The sequence below is a fragment of the Polypterus senegalus genome, chromosome 10, assembly GCF_016835505.1.
Source record: "Polypterus senegalus isolate Bchr_013 chromosome 10, ASM1683550v1, whole genome shotgun sequence".
NCBI lineage: Eukaryota > Metazoa > Chordata > Cladistia > Polypteriformes > Polypteridae > Polypterus > Polypterus senegalus.
In genome coordinates, this window is record NC_053163.1 from 111,047,908 (window position 1) to 111,068,609 (window position 20,702).

The 20,702-nt window shown below is 39.1% G+C and overlaps 1 long non-coding RNA gene across 1 annotated transcript; it reads right to left on the minus strand.

Annotated features, from left to right (window-relative positions):
- Positions 1-121: 121 nt before the first annotated feature.
- On the minus strand, positions 122-11,207 carry LOC120537403. The gene is made up of 5 exons (XR_005635314.1): positions 11,080-11,207; positions 7,774-7,926; positions 3,553-3,684; positions 1,377-1,487; positions 122-640 (listed from the first exon to the last, which is right to left on the minus strand). It is a non-coding gene; the product is annotated as an uncharacterized LOC120537403 (long non-coding RNA).
- Positions 11,208-20,702: the final 9,495 nt, after the last annotated feature.

The following is a 20,702-nucleotide window of genomic DNA, read 5'->3' on the forward strand; positions in this document are numbered from 1 at the left end:
TGGTTGCCAGTCTTATTTGCATTTCCAGTAAAAATTTCTTGTCCTTGTTTTTTAACAATCATTTTGCCTCAACACCTAAACCATGTCTTTTACAAAAGCATACAAATAGAAAAGAACTGTGTTTTTTTTTTACAAATACTGTCAGTAAATTGAGCAAGCCTAAAATGAAAAGGGTTTTCAGTAAGATTGAGGAGCTGCAGGGAGGACAAAATGTCATGCAAAAGTAGTTGAATAATTGGCCACTATATTAACTAAATTAGGTTTATGGAGTGTGTAAAATTTAAGTAGAATCCAAAAGCGGGGTGAATGAAATCAATTCATTTTCTGTCCAAAATGGTAAATCTTCAGGTCCAGATGGGTTTCCTCCAGAAGTCTTTTCTGCCTTTTGGGTTCAATTACCTCTGTTCTTACAGATGTTGAATATGGCCATAATTTCCACTACATTAAACAACATCTGACTTTTCAAAAAGAATGCAGGCTTAAATTAGTGCTCCACTTAATGGCTTGTTTCCTTGATGAATGTAGATACAAAATTAGTTTTGGTTTTATTTATTCTCAACAAAGTTCAGGTAGTTTCTGTCAGCTGCTCCATAAAATTGTTACTGCCACATCTATGCCTCAACCATCAGTCCTCCTATCACTTGATGCAGAAAAAAAAAAACATTTGTTAGAAAGAATTCAAAATTATTCTTTATTAAAAAATGAATAAACAACTAAGGGGAAATGCAGAATCATGGTCATAGGACAGACAAGAGTCAGAAAACCAGAAAAGCAACCAAAACAGATGGTAAACACTAGGGCACAAATCCAGAAGCAAAGTCATAGAACTAGCAGAAAGTCCTGACACTAAATCTTCTTGGCAGTGCCTTTTAGCAGCATCCCACCACTAAACAATTAAAGCAAAACACAGTAAGATTAAGGGAGTAAATATGGTCCAAACTAAGACATGTCACATGTGCCACATGATTGGCAACACCCATAGGAACAATAAACAAAATGGCTACATCTGTGACAAAACCAAACAAAATGGAGTCATCTGGGAAGGACACAGAAAGCAAAAATGATGTAACATAGTTACATAACAGCCACATTAAAAGGTTAAAATAATTAACATTAGGGATAAACAAAAGCTATTTATGCCAAAACTGTGTAATATAACTCTTATAGATTAAAAAAACCCAGATTTATGATAAAAATAGCTCTCATCACATAAAGGGTAAGCAAACTGTAAAATAATCTTTGTGGGAAGACTCCATTATTTTTTGCATTAAAATTAAAAGTGAAGATCAGCTTTAGCATATTATACTCATGTCAGAGCTGCAAGAAAGGCTATTTATATTGTTTTGATAACAGCTGTGACAATCATGGATATTGACCTTTATTTAGTCTTTACGATTCTCCCACTGTCCTGTATGTTGCAAGGTCAGCGTGGAGCTTGAATTTGATATCAGTTTAACCAAGTTACTCCTCCTGGCTTTGGATGAGGGCTTGGGGAGGACAGAAAACAAAATGATTAACAGAGGCAGACCTACCAGGACACATTTGTTGTATTCCATAAACACATACACTCTCTCATCAGCACCACAGTGCACGGTAAAATGCAAAGGAAGGAGCAGAATGCAGACTGTGTGGAAGTGTGTGAGAGTGTACTCTGCATTAATTTAGTATTTTATGAATATATGTTTTTTTGGCTATGTAAAGGAGAACCCAGTTATATAAACTGATGAATGGATGGATGACTTACAAATTCACTCCGCATAGAAATTCTGAAAAAGACTTTTTACTTCTCAGAGGTTTAGACACATGAGGATACAGAAGAAAGGCCCTGAAAGTACATGATGTAAACAAGAAATACCAAATATTTTTAAAATTATTTTATTACCTGTCTCTGACAGCCTGCCATGCCTAGTATGACAATAAAACCAAAAAGGTCACTTTAATGAACAAATTGCAAGAATAACAGCAAGGCTCAATTATATAACCAAATGCAATACAATTGCATAGCTCAGCCTTTTGACTATGTGAGCCTAGCCTAGGGCCCATCAATAGTTACACTCCAGCTATAGATATATAAAATTTTATATTGAGAGCCATGATCATAAAATTCTATTTCTGTCTGGCCACATTTTATGTGCACAAAGATCTTAAACTGAGTCTGTGACAGCAGTTGTTGGGCACATCTGCCCATTCTTCATTTTTCTCTGGCTCTGTAGGTGATTGATCTCATATCGTTATGTTTCTGTTTTACCCGGAACAACATTAAGTTTATTCCAGAATTGTCATTCACCTTCAACCACAATCAGAATCACCCTCCTGGGCTCAAGACTCAAATAAGTCATAGAGTCCTTTTTAAAAGTAGAGACACATTGGGGAGAAATCTTTGGAACTGAACAGTTACATTGTAACTGAGCTTGCATGAGAGACGACAACAGAAACTTCAGTGAGCAGTAATTAGATCAGATAGCAGCTTGGTGTAAACTGTTGTCAACCATAATTTAAAATAAAGAAAAAAAGAAATGAGTAAAACATAAACTGTAATGCTTTCATAAATTGTTACCGCCGATGAGCACAGGAAGTAAAATGGATGCTCTGTCATTAGGTGAGAGGGAGGATTTTGGTGCACTTGCTAACCTATTCCATGGGGTTTTCTCAGTCAATTTTTATAACCTCACTTTTATTATTTACCATTTTTATTGGGGAAAATCCAGCCTGAAGTACATTAAAGAAGCCACTGCTTGTAATCCACAGAGGTCCAGCATGTGCTGCCAGTCAGGACCTGCTGCTTTTACGATTCTTTTACCCGCCTAAAGCCTCATTCTGCCTTTGATCATTTTCCAGCATGATGGCCATCCCACATTGTTTTGCTTCATTTAACTTAATAAGTTAAAATAATGGCTTCCAATTTATGACCTTAATCTTCCATGTTTATAGTTAGTACAAAAATAATAATAATAATAATAATAACAATAAACCCACAGCAGCATACCTCAGGGCTCCGATTTTAAAATAGACAGCTGGAACAATGACTTTTAAAACCACACATGCAAGCACGTTATCACCTCTGCTTTGAACTGCGGTCGGATGGCTAATAAAGTCCTGTTACTGCAGTGTACTCAGCTTGCATTGTACATTTATTTGACCAAAGGAGCTTCAACTTGACCATTCCCAGCAGAACAAAAGCCATATGTGAGTGAAAGTGAATAGGGAGTACAGAATAGGGTGATTTTCTTGTTTGATTAGATTTAAAAAAAAATCTTACGGCTAAGAGGTCAAACAAATAGGCTGAACAAAAGGGCAGAATTATGGTTCGATGGCAAGTTCTTCTGCCTGAAAGCTCCTGGTCACTGCCTCAGAGGGTATGTTAGTTTTCCTTCATATCCTTAAATAAATGTGCTTGAAGATTAAGTGAATAGTCATAATTGGTCTGGTATTGTATATATTTGTGTTCTCATGATATCCTAGCACTCTGTTTGTTACTGCCTTCAGCTTTGCCCTCCGCAAACCTAAATCTAAACCTTGAAAATGGATGGATCAACAAACAATAACACCTACCTCAGTGGAAAAAAACATCAGAGATCCTCCTTCAGGCACTAGAACTTTGTCAGAAGAGCTGATTAGCAACAGCATGTCCAGCTATTCCTTGACCAAATACTCATTGCAAAACAAGTCAAAGTGTCTACAATTCTAGTATACAAAAATAAAACAGAAGTGAAAAAAAAAATTAAAGCTCATTTTTAATTACTGGCCACTTTATTAGGTACATGCATTGAACCACATGTTATCACAAATATCTAATCAGTCAATCACATGGAAGTAGCTGAATGCATTTAGGCATGTGGACAATGTGAAGACGTCCTGCTGAAGTTCAAACTGAACATCAGAATGGGGAAGAAAGGTGAGTAAGTGACTTTGAACGTGGCATGGTTGTTGGGACCAGATGGGCTGGTCTGAGAATTTCAGAAACTGCTGATCCACATCTCTATAGTTTACAGAGAATGCTCTTATAAAGAGAAAATATCCAGTAAGCAGATGTTGTCTAGATAAAAATGCCTTGTTGTTGCCAGTGGTCAGAGAAGAATACCCAGACTGGTGTGAGCTGATAGAAATACAATAGTAACTGAAATAGCCACTCATTACAACCAAGGTATGCAGAAGAGCATCTCTGAATGCACAACACATCGAACCTTGAAGCAGATGGGCTACAGCAGCAGCAGCAGATTACACCTGGTGCCACTCCTGTCAGCTGAGAACAGGCAACTGAGGCAACAATTAAAAACTGGACAATAGAAGACTGGAATAACATTGCCTGGACTGATGAGTCTCCATTTCTGTTGTGACATTCTAATAGTAGGGTCAGAATTTGGCGTCAAAAACATGAAAGCGTGGATCCATCCTGCCTTGTACCAACAGTTCAGGCTGGTGGTGGTAGCGTAATGATGTGGGGGATATTTACTTGGCAGACTTTGGGCCCCTTAATAATTGAGCATTGTTTAAATGCCACAGCCTACCTGAATAATGTTGCTGTCCATGTCCATCCCTTTATGACCTCAATGTACCCATTTTCTGATGACTGCTTCCAGCATGGTGACACGCCATGACAAAAAGCTCAAATCATCTTAAACTGGTTTCTTTAACATGACAATGAGTTCACTGTACTCAAATGGCCTCCACAGTCACCAGATCCAGATCCAATAGAGCACCTTTGGGATGTGGTGGAAAGGGAGATTCGCAACATGGATGTGCAACAGACAAATCTGCAGCAACTGTGTTGATGGTATCATGTTAATATGGACCAAAATCTCTCAGGAATGTTTCCAGCACCTTGTTGAATCTGTTCCACAAAGAATTACAGGAGTTCTGAAGGCAAAAGGGGGTCCAACCAGGTACTTAATACCTGATACCTAATGAAGTGGCCAGTGAGTATATATTTTAACATAATTTATATATATGTATAAAACATATAATTTATATAGCAGTAGAGCCACTACAGGAGTTTACTTCCACCTGGGTGATGGCCTGGACCACAGGGATGACATGGAGCCATCTAAGAGTTAAAGGAGGCCACACTCCAGGCAGAAGGTTAAAGGCTGCTGGAGAAGTTCAGGAGAACAACAGTTAGTTCTCCCAGCTACTCAGGCCTATCAGGATGTGCTCCGCCCAAAAACTGGGGCACTTTAAGGAGACAGCTGCATACTTCAAAGATGGAGAAGGACAACCTTTAAAAAGGCCACTGGTGCAGCAGCCGGGTGAGTTTAGAGTTGAGGCAAATACTCATCTGAAGCAAAGGAAGGTTCAAAGGATAAAGTGAGACCATGATGGATCAGGGAGTGAAGCCTGTTTAAGCCATGGTGAGTTGAGGCATCTGATGTATAATTTATTTCACTCTTTGTGGTCACTATTTGTTGGTGTTACTTTACCCGACCTCAATAAATCCCTGTTTGTTTTGGACTTCACCTGTCATTGTGTGTTCTTTTGGAATTTAGGCTTGATTGATAGTGTCCCCCATCTTGCTCTGTTACAGCAACCACCTGCATGTCCCCTCTCTCCACATCCATAAACGTTTTCTTAGGCCTTCCTCTTTCCTCTTACATGGTAGTTACATCCTTACCATCCTTCTCCCAATATATACAGCATCTAACCTCTGCACATGTCCAAACCAACGCAATCTCACCTCTCTGGCTTTGTCTCCAAACCCTCCAATGTACTCATTCCTGTCCATTCTGGTCACAGTGCCACCATCTCCAACCCATATAACAGAGCTGGTTTCACTACCAACTTCTATAACCTCCCTTTCACTCTTTCTGGTACCTATCTGTCACAAATCACTCCTGACTCTCCTCCCTGTCTGTATTCTCTTCTTCAACTCTCTTTCACACTCCCTGTTACTCTGTACTGTTGATCCCAAGTATTACAACTCATCCATCTTCGCCAACTCTACTCCCTGTATCCTCACCATTTCTCTGACCTCCCTCTCATTTACACACATGTATTCTGTCTTGTTCCTACTGACCTTCATTCCTCTCCACTCTAGAACATATCTCCACTTCTCCAGGGTCTCCTGAACCTGCTCCCTACTCTTGCTACAGATCACAATGTCAGCCGCAAACATCATAGTCCACTGGGACTCCTGTCTAATCTCATCTGTTAACCTGTCCACCAAAATTTCAAATTAGAAAGGAGTCAGAGTTGATCCCTGATGTAATCCCACCTCCACTTTAAATGCATCTTTCACTCCCACCGCAGTCCTCACCACTGTCACACTTCCCTCGTGCATATCCTGTACCACTCTTACATACTTCTCTGCCACTCCCGACTTCCTAATACCACAACTCCTCTCGAGGCACTGTTGTCGTATGCTTTCTCCAGGTCCACAAACACAGAATGCAACTCCTTTTGTCCTTCTCTATACTTCTCCATCAACACCCTCAAAGCAAACATCGCATCTGTAGTGCTCTTTCCCAGCATGAAACCATATCCCTTCTTAACCCTAGCTTCCACGACTCTTTCCCTTAACTTCACGCAAAACTGAAAAACTGAAACAAGACAGTGCACATTTGATGATAATAGAGTCCCAACATTCCAAAACTCTCATTCACAACAGTTGCACCTTGAAGTAGCACGATGAGTCTTCTTCAGTCTCCAAGCAAGATGGTCCTTGCATGATGACTACCCTAACATACTTGTTTGGCAATACAGAATGGACCTTAAAAATTTTCATATACTGTACTTATCTTTATAACTAAGGAAGACCAGCCCTCAATGAGTCATCTTTTAATATTACAGATGTATACCTCAAAATAGCCTAAACAGCAGGCAATAATGATGCCATTTTCCACTACTAAAACCTATTATAATAATGAAAACACTGTACATTAAGTTACTATATCGGGCTTGCTTCAACAAAATTAATAACAAACCCAGATTATTTTGTTGAGCTCTATAGAAGTAATAAAAAAATATACTCTTAAGCTTTTCATCAAACAAAAGACATAAAATAAATTAATAGTCAACAAATCCAACCACTGTATGTGTTTCTAAATCTATATCCATATAATTCTGGGCTCAAATATTAGCAGGGCCAACAGATGAGTTCTTCACAAAGCAGCATTAAAAAGATTGCATTTATACATAGGCAACAAGTGCAAAACTCTTGCTTATTTTCCTATAAATTCCCCTCAACATACATGTATATTCATTTGTCCATTCATTCCTTCTAACCATTGCAGCTACTCTGGGAGTTAGTACAGATCCTACCAGCCCCAGTAATGTACAGTACACTGGTCCACCACAGATCAGAGTCATGCACACTCACTTAAATGAGACAAATTTAGCCATCGATCATTCTAGCATGCCGGTCTGCACAATATGGGAGAAATACAATTCAACACAAAGGGAGAACATGCAAAGTCCACAAAGGCAATGACTCTAGGGATTTGACACAGCAGTGTTAACAGTGCACCACCATATCCAAACATGGCAGTCCAATTTTATTTTTCACTTTTTAAAAATAGCGACACCCTAAAGCTATATCACAGGTTAACAAACAATCACAACATGTTACACTGACGTGTACACTACACATCAGGCTACATAACCTAACATCCTATCTGTCTTAATCACTTCTGTACACAGTCTGGATGTGGAAAGTGATGAGTCCACTTTGATTGTCTGGTCCTTGTATGAATAGCTGTGTCATGTGGCTTAGTTATAGAAGAGAAACTATTTACACAGTAGCTTTACCCTTTCATTTTATAAATAGTTTTAGGTACTTACCTCAATGAAATGAGGTGGTGTGGTGTAAGGTACCAGCAGCAAATGGGGCATTAAAGCTGGAGGAAGCACGTACCAGCAGTTGTGTGGTGTTCAAGGAGGCCAGCAGGGCTGAACACGTGTCCGAGTGTGGAGGTGTCATTGTCTCGACATTGCCTAATTGATATGGGGAAAGAGCTAATGGTTAGTTGCCAGCAGGTGAAGAGAAAGAATTGTGAGAAAAAATTCAGGAAAGTTTTACCTGAAGAGACTTCAAGGGAAGTTACCTGAGCACTGGATATGTCCACATGTTTGCATGTGCATGAATCTGAATCACATGTTAGTTAACTCTTGATGCAAACATGCAGCATGGCGAATTTGGCAACATATGACCCTATTAGTGAGGATTAGTGGAGTGTCAGTTGACATTGGTTGCAGCAATCCCGGGAACATATAAAATGGTGCATCAGTTTCTAGAGGGTGACTCACGTTTGTCTGTCTTCTTGTCTTATCATTTTCTTGTTTCTAGGTTGTTCAGTCTATCTGTTTCTAGTAACATTCTAACTGCTCCATTTTGGAGAGAAGATTGGGTGCAGTGTCTGATATGGTGGCCTCCGATTTGCCCTATTAAGTGGAGGCAGAATCTGGCATTGGTGTGGTGAACAAGTCATCTGCATCCTCTGATTCACCTTATGAACTGGATACACTGAGTGAGTTGCTGGCTTTTCATATGTTTTGTTTACAGCTGAGAAACTTTTAAAAAGGAAATGGGAAAGCAAACAAATTTGTTTTTTGTACATTATACTTTGTGATGGACCCGGCTGGGACGCCCCTACTGCATCTGGAGCAACCATGGGCAGCTCAATACCTCCCCGGGACGCTTGGTGGCAGCCTCCCTGGCCGACTGTAATCCCCCAATCGGTCGCATGGCTCTAAGGGAGATGGAGTCCTCCACAGCCTGTTTGGGAGCCCGGATGGCCGCTAGGAGGAGCTGCACGTAGTCAACAGCTCGGCTGGACGAGTCTTCAGCCCCACCCAGAAGTGCAATTAGGACCAGGTGGTCAAGCACCTGGAACACTTTCAGGTGGGCTATAAAAAGGGGCCAACCACCACCACTCGAGGGCCAGAGTCGGGAGGAGGAGGACTAAGCTTGGTGAGGAGGAGTGATGGACGAGAAGAGTGTTGTGGTGTTTCCTTTGTGTGTTGTAATTGTGCTTTGGGACTGTGTTGGGCTGTGTGACACAGGGAAGATGTGTCCCATGGCCAAAGAGACTTAATAAAGCCTGTGTTAATTTTATACGTGCCTCTGCGTCAGTCTGTGTCGGGTCGGGAGCTATAAAGCGTCCATATTACAACTTTTTTCCTGTTTGGCACTGAATGGAATAAAGTTTTTAATATTTTCCCACTGAACATGTTTCTGTATCTGTCAATCTCCCCCCTGATCACTCGGTAATGAACTACAAGTTGCCTACTGAGGCCCGAGGGCACAGGGCATCATACCTTGTTATGAGGGGAACTTTCAAAAACTCAATCTTCCAATGTGTACTCGGATCTAACATTTGTACTTTACATTTATTTATGATAAGTAAATTCTAAATTCTATCCAGATCCAACTGTAGTTTAGAATCAACAGGAATATTAGAAGATTAGGACATTTTTGAGAAGAACAGGGCATTTAGCCAAACAAAGCTCAGCAAATCAATCTACCCTTTCTCCAAAAAAAACATCAAGTTGAGTTTTAAATCCTATTCTTCGCCACACATAAAGGTCCCTGATCTGCAAACGTAACCAGGTGCTACTTACATTTACAGCAAGAATATTTATGTATATTCTAAAGAGAAGTGGCCATGCAACTCATGACTAAGAGACACCACTTTTAACAGTACCTAATTCAGAAGAGAAAACACAGACCATACCCTTTAACTTCCTGTGTTTAAGCCAGTTTTCCATCCAACAACACACTGTACCCTGAATCCCCACTTCTTTTAGTTTGATCACGATCCTCTCATATTAAACCTTATCGAAAGCCTTCTTAAAACTGAGATAAATAATATTGTATGCACATCCCTGAGGATATACTGTATATATAAGAGTATACTGTATGTATAAGAGGTGAGTCGAAAATGACCAGTGTGTGCCCGAGTGTGCCCTGTCATCGAATGGCGTTCCACTGGGGGTCAGCTCCTCTGTTCTCTTCTCTTAGATGCTAAACTTGGATTAAGTGCATGATGTCTTTGTAGTGACCTTGATCCTCTCTCATTATTTTGTCTGATTTTCTGTTGTTATTCTCGTTTGCTTTGTTTTAATCCTTTTCAGTGTTCTGCAGTCAACATTGAAAATCCTGACTTTTGACCCTGAGCTTTTTACCAGTCACTGCACAGTTGGTTTGAAAATAAATGCAATTTCAGTGGTGTGATAAAGTGAAGCATCATTTCTGTGGCCTCATGGAGCACCTCAAGGTACACAACAAACAAGAAGAAACAGGAGTGTTATCTAGTCTGAGAAAAGGATTTATTAATGACCTGAAAGAACTACAGAGGGCTTAAAAACAAGAAGAGCACAACAGCAGACCTGGTGCCAAGGGGTAGTGGCTGATGAGATGTTGGGGGCAGAAGCTGCAGAGTATACAGAAGACAGGTCAGAAAGTAGGGGCAATGTCATACAATAATGATTGGTTTTCCACTTTCACTGGAGGTGAGGAATTCTAGTCAAGTTCAAACTGATGACTAGTTATGTGACTGAAACTCTCAGCTCTCTCAACTCTCTAAGCCGGAGGACATCATCAACTTTGCAGAAAAGAACTGAGGACTCTAGTATCATGAGTGTCACAGAGATCTTTCAAAACAGTGTTGTCACTCTATGGCAGCATGTGTTATATATGCCCTGAACAGAAGGCAGCTATTGCAGTGCCGGTGTTATTTTGTGTCCTGCAGCCCTGGGATGAGCAGGTGCTGTATAGAGTGTTGTGCAGCCAGTTGTGACAGAATCCAATGTGTAACTAAAGAAGATGGCGACTATTGTCTTATGCTTTAGCCAGGGTTTTATTTCTGACTCAGGCACATTTTTATTTTGTTATTTTTATGTTTTTTTAAATATCATTTTGTATACAGTTGAACCTCATACTTGTTTGAATACTGAATTGTTCAAAGTCCACATCAATTTTCCCCATTAGAAATAAGAGAAAGAGAATTAATCCTAAACAATACCCTTTTCCATAAACTTAAAGAGCAAATACACATAATTTACAATAAAAATGACACAATTATATTCACTAAATAATAAATGAAAACATGAAAACAAGAAATAAAATAATTAATAAACTTACTGTACCTTAGTGAGGAGTGGCGATATCCCATGTGGATGCCATGGTTAAAAGATAAGAGTTATGCATATATAACCAAACACACCAAAAATAAAGTGAAAAAAGCAATGAAAACAAACGAGTGTAATGCAAGAGATGCTTTCACAGTGAGAGCAAGAGACGAGTTGGGCGCACAACAGATGCTCACTGTGTATGTGCCATCTGTTGCTGCATTTTTTCACTGCGTGCGCAGTTCAAATGTAGAAGCATCGTTCAAACTCTGGATCAAATTTTTCTCAGATTTAGAGTTTAAACTCTGGAATGTGCAAAGTTAGAATCATTTGAAATACCAGGCACCACTGTACTATGTTATTATTCATACTTTAGTCAATATGGGATGAATATTATCTGGTTTATTTTTATGTATTTTTAATATTTATGTGCTCTGTTTCCTTACAACAAAGATTCAAGGGGAGGGACCACCTTCAGTCTTTATTTTCAGGTAGAAACTCTGAGTTCATTAATTGTTGGAGTGTGTTAGAGAAAATACTCTGAAGAATAGATAAAGAATAGTCATGAGTCACCGCTATAAATTAATCCAAAGATGGAGCCCCTCCATATGAACAGCTGAGTTCTCTATGGCAAGATTGATCAGTCTTTAAGAGAATAACTTCTTTTGACAGTTAGGGTCTTTTAAATAACAGTCAAGGAAGCATTCTAATTACAGGAATAAAAGGACACTAAACACTAAGACCCTTAAACATCACAATGCTATTCTTTATCTAAAGGTCCCAAAGTAAAGCCTTGGGTAAATATCTGGTCTGAGAAAAGTTAAAAGGTCATCTCTCTACGCTTCACATTCAGTACACTCTAAACATACAGCTCTGTACATACAACTGAGCACATTAAGGCCCAGTTTGAAAAAGTGTACCCTCCAAGGCAGGTCACTAACTGTCTAATCAGTCTAATCTGCGGTCAGAGGAACAAGAAATAGTTAGAATATATCAATTCAATTTAGCTCGTGGGGGTTATAAGAACTTTCCATACACTATGCACTAATTTATAAGCAAACATTTAATATAACTAAGAAAATACTTCTGTCAACTTGACGTGTCCTAAATAACTGGAAAATAGCTGTTAAACTCTGTAAGTGTAAAAGAATAAATTTGTAAAGTGCTTAAAACTGTGTCTTTCTGTTTCACTAGGACATTTAGTAGCATTTGTACCTGTACATCAAATCAGAGGTGAGCTTATGAGAAATACTGTAACTCATCCTTAAGCATAAAAACAACTTACGTTTAACAAGAAGAAACATTTTTCCTTTTTGCCTTTTATTCTATGTGTGTAACAACCTATTTTCTTTATTCTTGTGTGGACTGTTTGCTTTGAATTTTCACTAAAAGTATTTAAAACAAACCTATTTTGGACTGAGAGATTTCTTTTGGTACGCGTTTGACCCACGCTTGATCCTGCCTTACTTACCAGCAGCTACACAGAGTATTACAATCTTTATATAACTTTTGTCTGGATTTTCTGTTTTTTGATTGTTTCTTACTTTGTCTTTGGATTTTACTCTCGATTTCAGAGTTTTTTTGTTTGTCTTGGGTTGACTTTGTAGGCATGCCCTTTTTGTGTATGTTCTGTCCTTTCTCTCTCCTCCATTTTTTAATATTTTTGAATACATTCCTTATTTATAAAGATTTTCCATTGGTCTTCACTTCTTAAGCAAGAGGTTTTACAGTTTCCTCTCTGTTGAATGGTGTTTTTGTAAATGTGGGGCTTTTAAAGCATACATTTCAGAAATCATTAGCATTTTCAGAAAGCATTTGATAAGGTGCCACATGAGAGACTGGGCATCAAACTGAAAGAAGTGGGAGTTCAGAGTGATGTTTGTAGATTGGCACAGAATTGGCTAAGACTCAGGTAGCCGAGCTTGATGGTGCAAGGAAACCCTGTCAGAAATGGCTGATGTTAAGAGTGGTGTTCCACGGGGTCGTGCTATTTTTAATAAATATAAATGATTGGGATAGCAATATACTGTAGGTAACAAGATGGTTAAGTTTGCAGTTGATACGAAGATAGGTGGATTGACAGATAATTTGGAATCCACTAAATCATTACAGAGAGACTTGAACAACATTCAGGCTTGAGCAGATTTGTGGCAAATGAATTTTAATATCAGTAAATGTAAAATATTACACAAAGGAAGTAAAAATGTTAGGTCTGAATACACAATGGGCGGTCTGGAATATTATGAGAAGGATTTAGGAGTTGTAGTGGTCTTATCACTATCAACTGCCGGCCAGTGTTCAGAAGTCATTAAGAAAGTTAAGTTATATAGCGCCTTGATGTGTGGAGTACAAGTCCTTGGAGGTTAAGCTCAAGCTTTATAACACACTGGTGAGGCCTCGTCTGGAGTACTGTGTGCAGTTTTGGTCTCCAGGCTACAAAAAGGACATAGCAGCGCTAGAAAAGGTCCAGAGAAGAGCGGCTAGGCTGATTTCAGGGCTACAGGGGATGAATTATGAGGAAAGATTAAAAGAGCTGAGCCTTTACAGTTTTAAAAAAAGGAGATTAAGAGGTGACATGATGGAAGTGTTTAAAATTATGAAGGAAATCAGCCCAGTGGAGCAAGACTATTATTTTAAAATGAGTTCATCAAGAACACAGAGAAACAATTGGAAACTTGTTGGGGTATATTTTGCTCAAACATTATGATGTTTTTCTTTACATAGAGCAAGGGTGTCGAATTCCGGTCCTGGAGGGCCACAATGGCTGCAAGTTTTCATTCTAATCACCTTCTTAATTAATGACCTGTTTTTTCAGCTAATTAACTTCTTCTGCCTTAGTTTTAATTAACTTGACTCAGATCCCTTAGTTCCTTCTGTTTCCTTAATTAGCAACCAAACAATAATGAGAGACAAAATGAACAAACAGGTGACCAGCTAACCACATTATCTGAACATAAAGAAAGGTGAGGGGCTCGGTAAGGTTAATCTCTCAGGTCAATAATCAGAAACAGAAAATCAACAGTTTGGGAAATGTCTGCTGTACTGAATGAGAGCAGCAGCAAGCCGTGGAATTAAGTAATGGGTTTATTTAACAGCAAGAATTGGCTTCTCTTCAAAAAACTGGCTGGAGTAAAATTGGTTGGAGTTTGAAACCCTAGTTTATCATCTGTTGGCTTGTTTCACATCTAATTTCTATTTGGCTGCCATTTAATGAAGAAAAGAATCAATTGAGAGGACTAAATCCTTAAAAACATGGCTATCAAAATGAAGGGAAAAGGAGTTAATTAGCAGTGAAAACAGGTCACTGATTAGGAAAAGGGTTAGAATGAAAACCTGCAGCCACTGTGGCCTTCCAGGCCTGGAGTTCGACACCTGTGACATAGTGGATCCTAGACATGTGGAATATGCTACCAAGAAGGGACTTCCAAAACTAGACTTGATATTTATGAACTTTAAAAGCCTACACACCATTTTCAGCTCGCGTAGGCCTTGAAGCCTGCCTGTTCACTTTGTAGTCAGGCTGCCTGGGGTGAGGTCTACTTTGGGGCAGGATAGTGAAGTCTCTGCCTGGATGGTAGTATTTGGAGGCCTCCTCACTCTTTTTGCCATCTTTTGTTCTACTAATCTCAACAAAGTACTGAACACATATGATATGTCTGTGATATCTCTCTGACTCTCATAATGACACACACACACATCATCTGGTTTGCTATTAAAATAAAATAAAGAATAATACTGATGATAGCAGCAGCTGTCATTCTGCTTTCACTTTAATGTGTGTATACATGCAATCTATAGTCTATTCATAAGCAGTTAAATATGGCCAATGACATAAAATATGCATGCAAAACCACTTGAAGCAGACATTACAATAGCATACTAATTTCTAATATATTTAGTGCATATTATAGTCATATGAAAAGAGCTAAGAACACCTAAACAGTAAATGAGGTGAATGGAGTTGTCAGCACACAAAGATGCAGTATGTGGTATAAAATTGTACTGCCTCAAGACAAGACGGCAAACGATTTTGATGAATAAAGGATCAGGCGATGACACACAGTCGAGAAAAAATGCAAGACTTCAAATCAGAAAAGACAGCTGACCAGTTTAAAACAAAACAAAAATATCAAAGTCTTTTAACCAGATGAATATCAGTTTGTAACTACTTTTTGACCAATCGAATTAATACAATGCACACCAACACAGGAATCCTAATATTGGATGCTCTGGAATGGAAAGTGCTGGGTTTTCTCACACTCCCAGGTGATTCTGGGAGATCACTGTGGCAACAGTCAACATTCTACTATAAACAATGTGGCACAACAATATTATGGAAATTAAGCTTTGTAAATTTTAAATTATACCAAAAATAAATAACAAAAAAACCACAATCCCGTATTTCATGTACAAGGCATACTTAGAACTGGGGAAAAACAAAAAAGTGGCATATTCTATCAACTCCAAACTGTGAATCTGCTCCAAAATCCAAATCTTCATTTATTCTAGTAGTTCTGCAATCTGTTTACATTCTATCCATTTACATTTTCCATTACATACCCTAGACGAGAGCACTGTCCACATCAGAGCACTCACACTCACACAACCTAGAGTCATAAAAGCATAAGACACTCCTGACATTTGAAATTAAACCAGAATTTGTGAAAAACTGAAGAAAACTTGCACATTTCACACAGAGAGTGGACAGGCTAGGGTTTGAACTCAGGTTCCCAGAGAACTAACTACTGCACCACCAAGCTGCCCCTCTTTACCTATAAATTGGGTGTGCTTAATTGAGGGTTGAACATGCAGAATTGAGACACGATGCAAGGGTGTGCTCACATATTTCTACAAGGCTGCCAAAACTAAAAACTACACTAGTGCATTGTTGAGTGGACACACTTACTGATTTGCATCTGTTATTTTACTGGTGATTTAAAATAAGTGATTGGTACATTATCACCCATTCATAAGGTGTGTGTCTATAGTGTGTTAAAAAGAAACAATTAAGACAGCTGATATTTAGCTACTTGTCTTAATGAAAGAAGTAAAAGACAGGCTGAATGTGCTGAAGACGACCGTAAAGAAACACAGCCAGGCTCTGCTTAGCAAAATCTTGTAATCAATGGGTAATAATCTCAGTGGGGCCCATTATTAAAAAGACCATTACTCAGCAACACTTTTGGCTAGGAATGAAATGAAGTTGTTATAAGCAGCCTCACCCCCGCACACTTCTGCTCTGAGATGATTTAATCAGACAAACACACATAGCAAGACTGCTGCACTCTGACAGTTGATAGGTATAAAAAGGTCACATTTAAGAGACAAACCTCATTTTTAAACAAGCATGTTGCAAAATATTAATTATGCTCTTGAAAAACAGCTGTCCCCGCATAACAATGAATAAAAAAATGCATCCAATTTACAGACAAGCAATGTCTATATTTAGATTTCTATTCAACAACACACAATGCTGAACTGCTTAGCTGATTAACTGGGAGCTTGGCTTGAATGTGTGGAGCACTTCCAGCAAATTTAAGGGAAAATAAAATTTAAATAGCTCCGTGTTTTACCATTCTTTCTTGTTGTCTACTACTGTCTTTAATTATTTCTTCCATTCCTTTCTACCATTCAACTGACAGGATCATACTGGGCCTAGTGGCTAAACCATCGGCCTGTAAAGTACAAGATTGCTAGTTTAATGTCTTCCACTAACTTACTGTGTAATTTGAAAGGAGACTTACTTTTGTGTGTGTGTGTGTGTGTGTGTGTATTAAAGACTGATGCTTCCAGTTTTGTATTTGGTTTCTACACCTAATGAAAAACACAACATTGAGTCCTGAAGCTAAAACTGTAAAGTTTGGTCTCATCAGTCAGTGGTCTCGCATTTGGGTATTAGTCAGACTGTACTCAAGATGTGAGGTGTACTTCTTTCAAAAAGACTTTTTTCTTCCTTTTTTTTGGAAAAATTTATTGTGGATGTGAATTAATGAAGTTACTGCTGCTGCGTAACAGATCTATATTCATAGATTTGAATCTCAGCTCAGCGGCTGTGTCTGTGATGTTGTGGCTGAGCGTTGCCTGCCAGTTTCAAACCTAGGAAATTTGGGTTACTGTACCACCTCAGTGAGCCATAAGGGGGAGCTCACAACTTGTCAGCTGCACATCCCATTAACTGGCAACTCTAAACTTGGGTGTGAGTGCGTGGGCCCTGCTGACCGCCTACCCAGGGAGGTGTGATGGTCCAGGTTGACTCCATGGTCCCAGGCGTCTTGAACCTCGAACCACTAATAAAGAAAGCGAGGATGAGCTGGGCAAATGAAAACACACAGACAGACGCACACACAGAGTCAGCAAGAGTAGGTGCAAGTGCTCTTCATACAATAAATTATTAAATACAATAAATTAAATTTAAATTAAAAATCCAATAAAACCCTATAATAAAACTGGCATATAACCACACATTCATCAGGTACTTTCTCTTTTTTTCTTGTCCACCTGAACCCAGCGTGTCTGCCTCCTTTGTTTCCTCAGCAGATCTTACAACTGTTGGAGATTACTGAAGCTGTAATCCACACTCCAGATTGCATCCATTGGTGCCTGCCAAAATGTTCCAAGCTGGCTGTTCCTCCGTCTTCCATTATGTTCTCCTAGCATCTTCAGGATCTCTAGGAGAACACCACCATCGTACTGTTACAGTCCCCTGCCTTGAGGTATGAATGTTGTACTTGACTGATCCACTCACATTTGCACATGAATACACGATCAGCCAAACACCCCAATCAACTTTGGGGTCACTCCCACATGCACCTGGAGTCTGTACATTCTGGGACTTTCGATTATTTATTTCAAATTTACAGCATCCTGAACCTCTCTCATCACAGGTGGATTCCTGCCTTATGCCCAGTGTTGTAAGGATAGGTGCCAGCCCCAGTCACCTTGAAGTTGTTAAGTGGGCTTGAAAATGTTATGTTTTATTAAAATAGAAGAGGGAATATGGGGGTAAGGAAAGACAGTTTAAAGAGCTAAGAGAGTCCCGGCAAACGCCAAAGGGGGAAATCAGTATGAGAGCCGAAAAATGTGACCACAGCTGCTGGTGTTTGAATTAGTTGAGAAAACCCAATGGGGTCAGTTGGGAAAACTTAGACTGGGTGGGGATAGTAACCTGATGTCTGGATCATTTTATATGTGGATTTTAACCTTCACCAAATACACTGGATTTTCTGGATTACTTATTTTTGAAGAAACTTTGCATTGTTCTTTGTTTTACTTGTTTAACTGACTGTGGAACACTATCTATATCTATATATATATAAAAGTCAATTTGTGTAAGTATGTTCCAGCATCACGTCCGAACGGCTGGAGCGATTTTCATGAATCTTGGTACACTTGGTACAATGTCCTCATTGGTCAACTAAAAATACTGTAGGGTGAAATCAGCCGTAACCCACCCCTTCTGGGTAGGGTGGGGGTAATCTTGCGGTCTTGTATGCATGTTATTATCCATTTGACACTCAGAATGACCACCAGAGGGCGAACTGGAAGCGACTGCCAGCATTCTTTATGTTTGAGCGCCACCGCGCCCCTGTTGCTTTTGAAATTAAATACAGTTCTATGCGTGGAAGTGTGTGTGTCTGCCCAGCCCGGAAGTGAGACGTAGAGTCGGGGGAGGGCTCCAGCTCCGAGGATATGCAAGCGAGGCCAGTACACCGGCAAAAGGAAACCTCCAAAGAAAGACAGTCTCTTAGCTGCTAATGCGCAAATGATGAGAGCACTTCGGCAACATGAATCCTTCTAGCAGAGAGATGCCCAGAGTAGTTCTGACGATAAAAATACTTACTAGGATCCCGTGCTTACACAGTTAGTATATACCAGGCAACTGCCAGCATTCTTTATTTTTGAGCAACACCACGCCCCTGTTGCTTTTCAAATTAAATAGAGTTGGCCGGTTCCAAGTGCCAGCTAGATGATAACATACATACAAGACCGCAAGACAAGGACATTAGCGATTCTTTGTTTCTTAATTTATGTTTATTTTTAACGTTGTGTTTTTTTAATTATGTTTTTCTCAAACAACTAAAAAAAAACAAGAGGGTGAAATGGAGGTGACCACCAGCATTCTTTATGTTTGAGCACCACCGCGCCCCTGTTGCTTTTCAAATTAAATACAGTTGGCCAGTTTTGTGGGTCAACTGGATGATAACATACATACAACACTGCAAGACAAGCATATTACAACAACATTTATTTATATAGAACATTTTCATAAAAATAATGTAGCTCAAAGTGCTTTACATGATGAAGAAAGAGAAAAAAGACAAAGTAAGAATTAAAATCAGGGAACACTAATTAACATAGCATAAAAGTAAGTTCTAATGGCCAGGGAGGGCAGAAAAAACAAAAAAAAATCCAGACGGCTGGAGAAAAAATAAAATCTGCAGGGGTTCCATGCCATGAGACCGCCCAGCCCCCTCGAGGCATTCTACCTAACATAAATGATCAGTCCTCATTGTATTCATGGTTCTCATGGAAGGACTTGATGATGACAGTCATATGGACTTCTGGCCTTTAATCCATTAATGTAGGGACATTACAGTGTTTTGATTAGGTGGTGGTGGCACAGGTCGCCAACACAGAAAACCGGAAAAAGAACAGAAGAGAGAGTAGGGGCTAGTACGGATTTTGGAGCCACAATGAATAGTAATTATAATTAATTGAACATGCAGAGCATCAAGATTAAATTAAAATGAAGTTATGAGAAAGCCATGTTAAAATAATGAGTTTTTAGCGTTTTTTTAAAGTGCTCTACTGTATCAGCCTGGTGAATTCCTATTGGCAGGTTATTCCAGATTTTAGGTGCATAAAAGTAGAAGGCCACCTCACCACTTCTTTTAAGTTTAGCTCTTGGAATTCTAAGCACTCATTTGAAGATCTAAGGTTACAATTTGGAATATAAGATGTCAGACATTCTGAAATATAAGATGGAGCGAGATTATTTAAGGCTTTGTAAACCATAAGCAGCATTTTAAAGTCAATTCTGAATGACACAGGTAACCAGTGTAGTGACATCAAAAATGGAAAAATGTGTTTGGACTTTCTTTTCCTAGTTAGGATTCTAGCAGCTGCATTCTACACTAGTTGCAGTTGATTTATGTCTTTTTTGGGTAGTCCTGAGAGGAGTGCGTTACAGTAATCTAGTCGACTGAAAACAAAAGCATGAACTAATTTCTTAGCATCTTTCAATGATACAGTATAAGAGGTCTAACTTTTGCTATATTTCTTAAGTGAAAAAATGCTGTCCTAGTGATCTGATTAAAATGTGATTTAAAATTCAGGTCACAGTCAACAGTTACCCCTAAATTCTTTACCTCCGTCTTGACTTTTAATCCTAATGCATCAAGTTTATTTCTAATAACCTCATTATATCCATTATTTACAATCACTAAAATTTCAGTTTCTTCTTTATTTAGCTTGAGAAAATTACTACTCATCCACTCAGAAACACAAGTAAGACATTGTGTTAGTGAAACAACAGAGTCAGGGTCATCAGGTGCTATTGATAAATACAGTTGCGTGTCATCAGCATAGCTGTGGTAGTTCACGTTACGCAACGAGATAATCTGACCTAATGGAAGCATGTA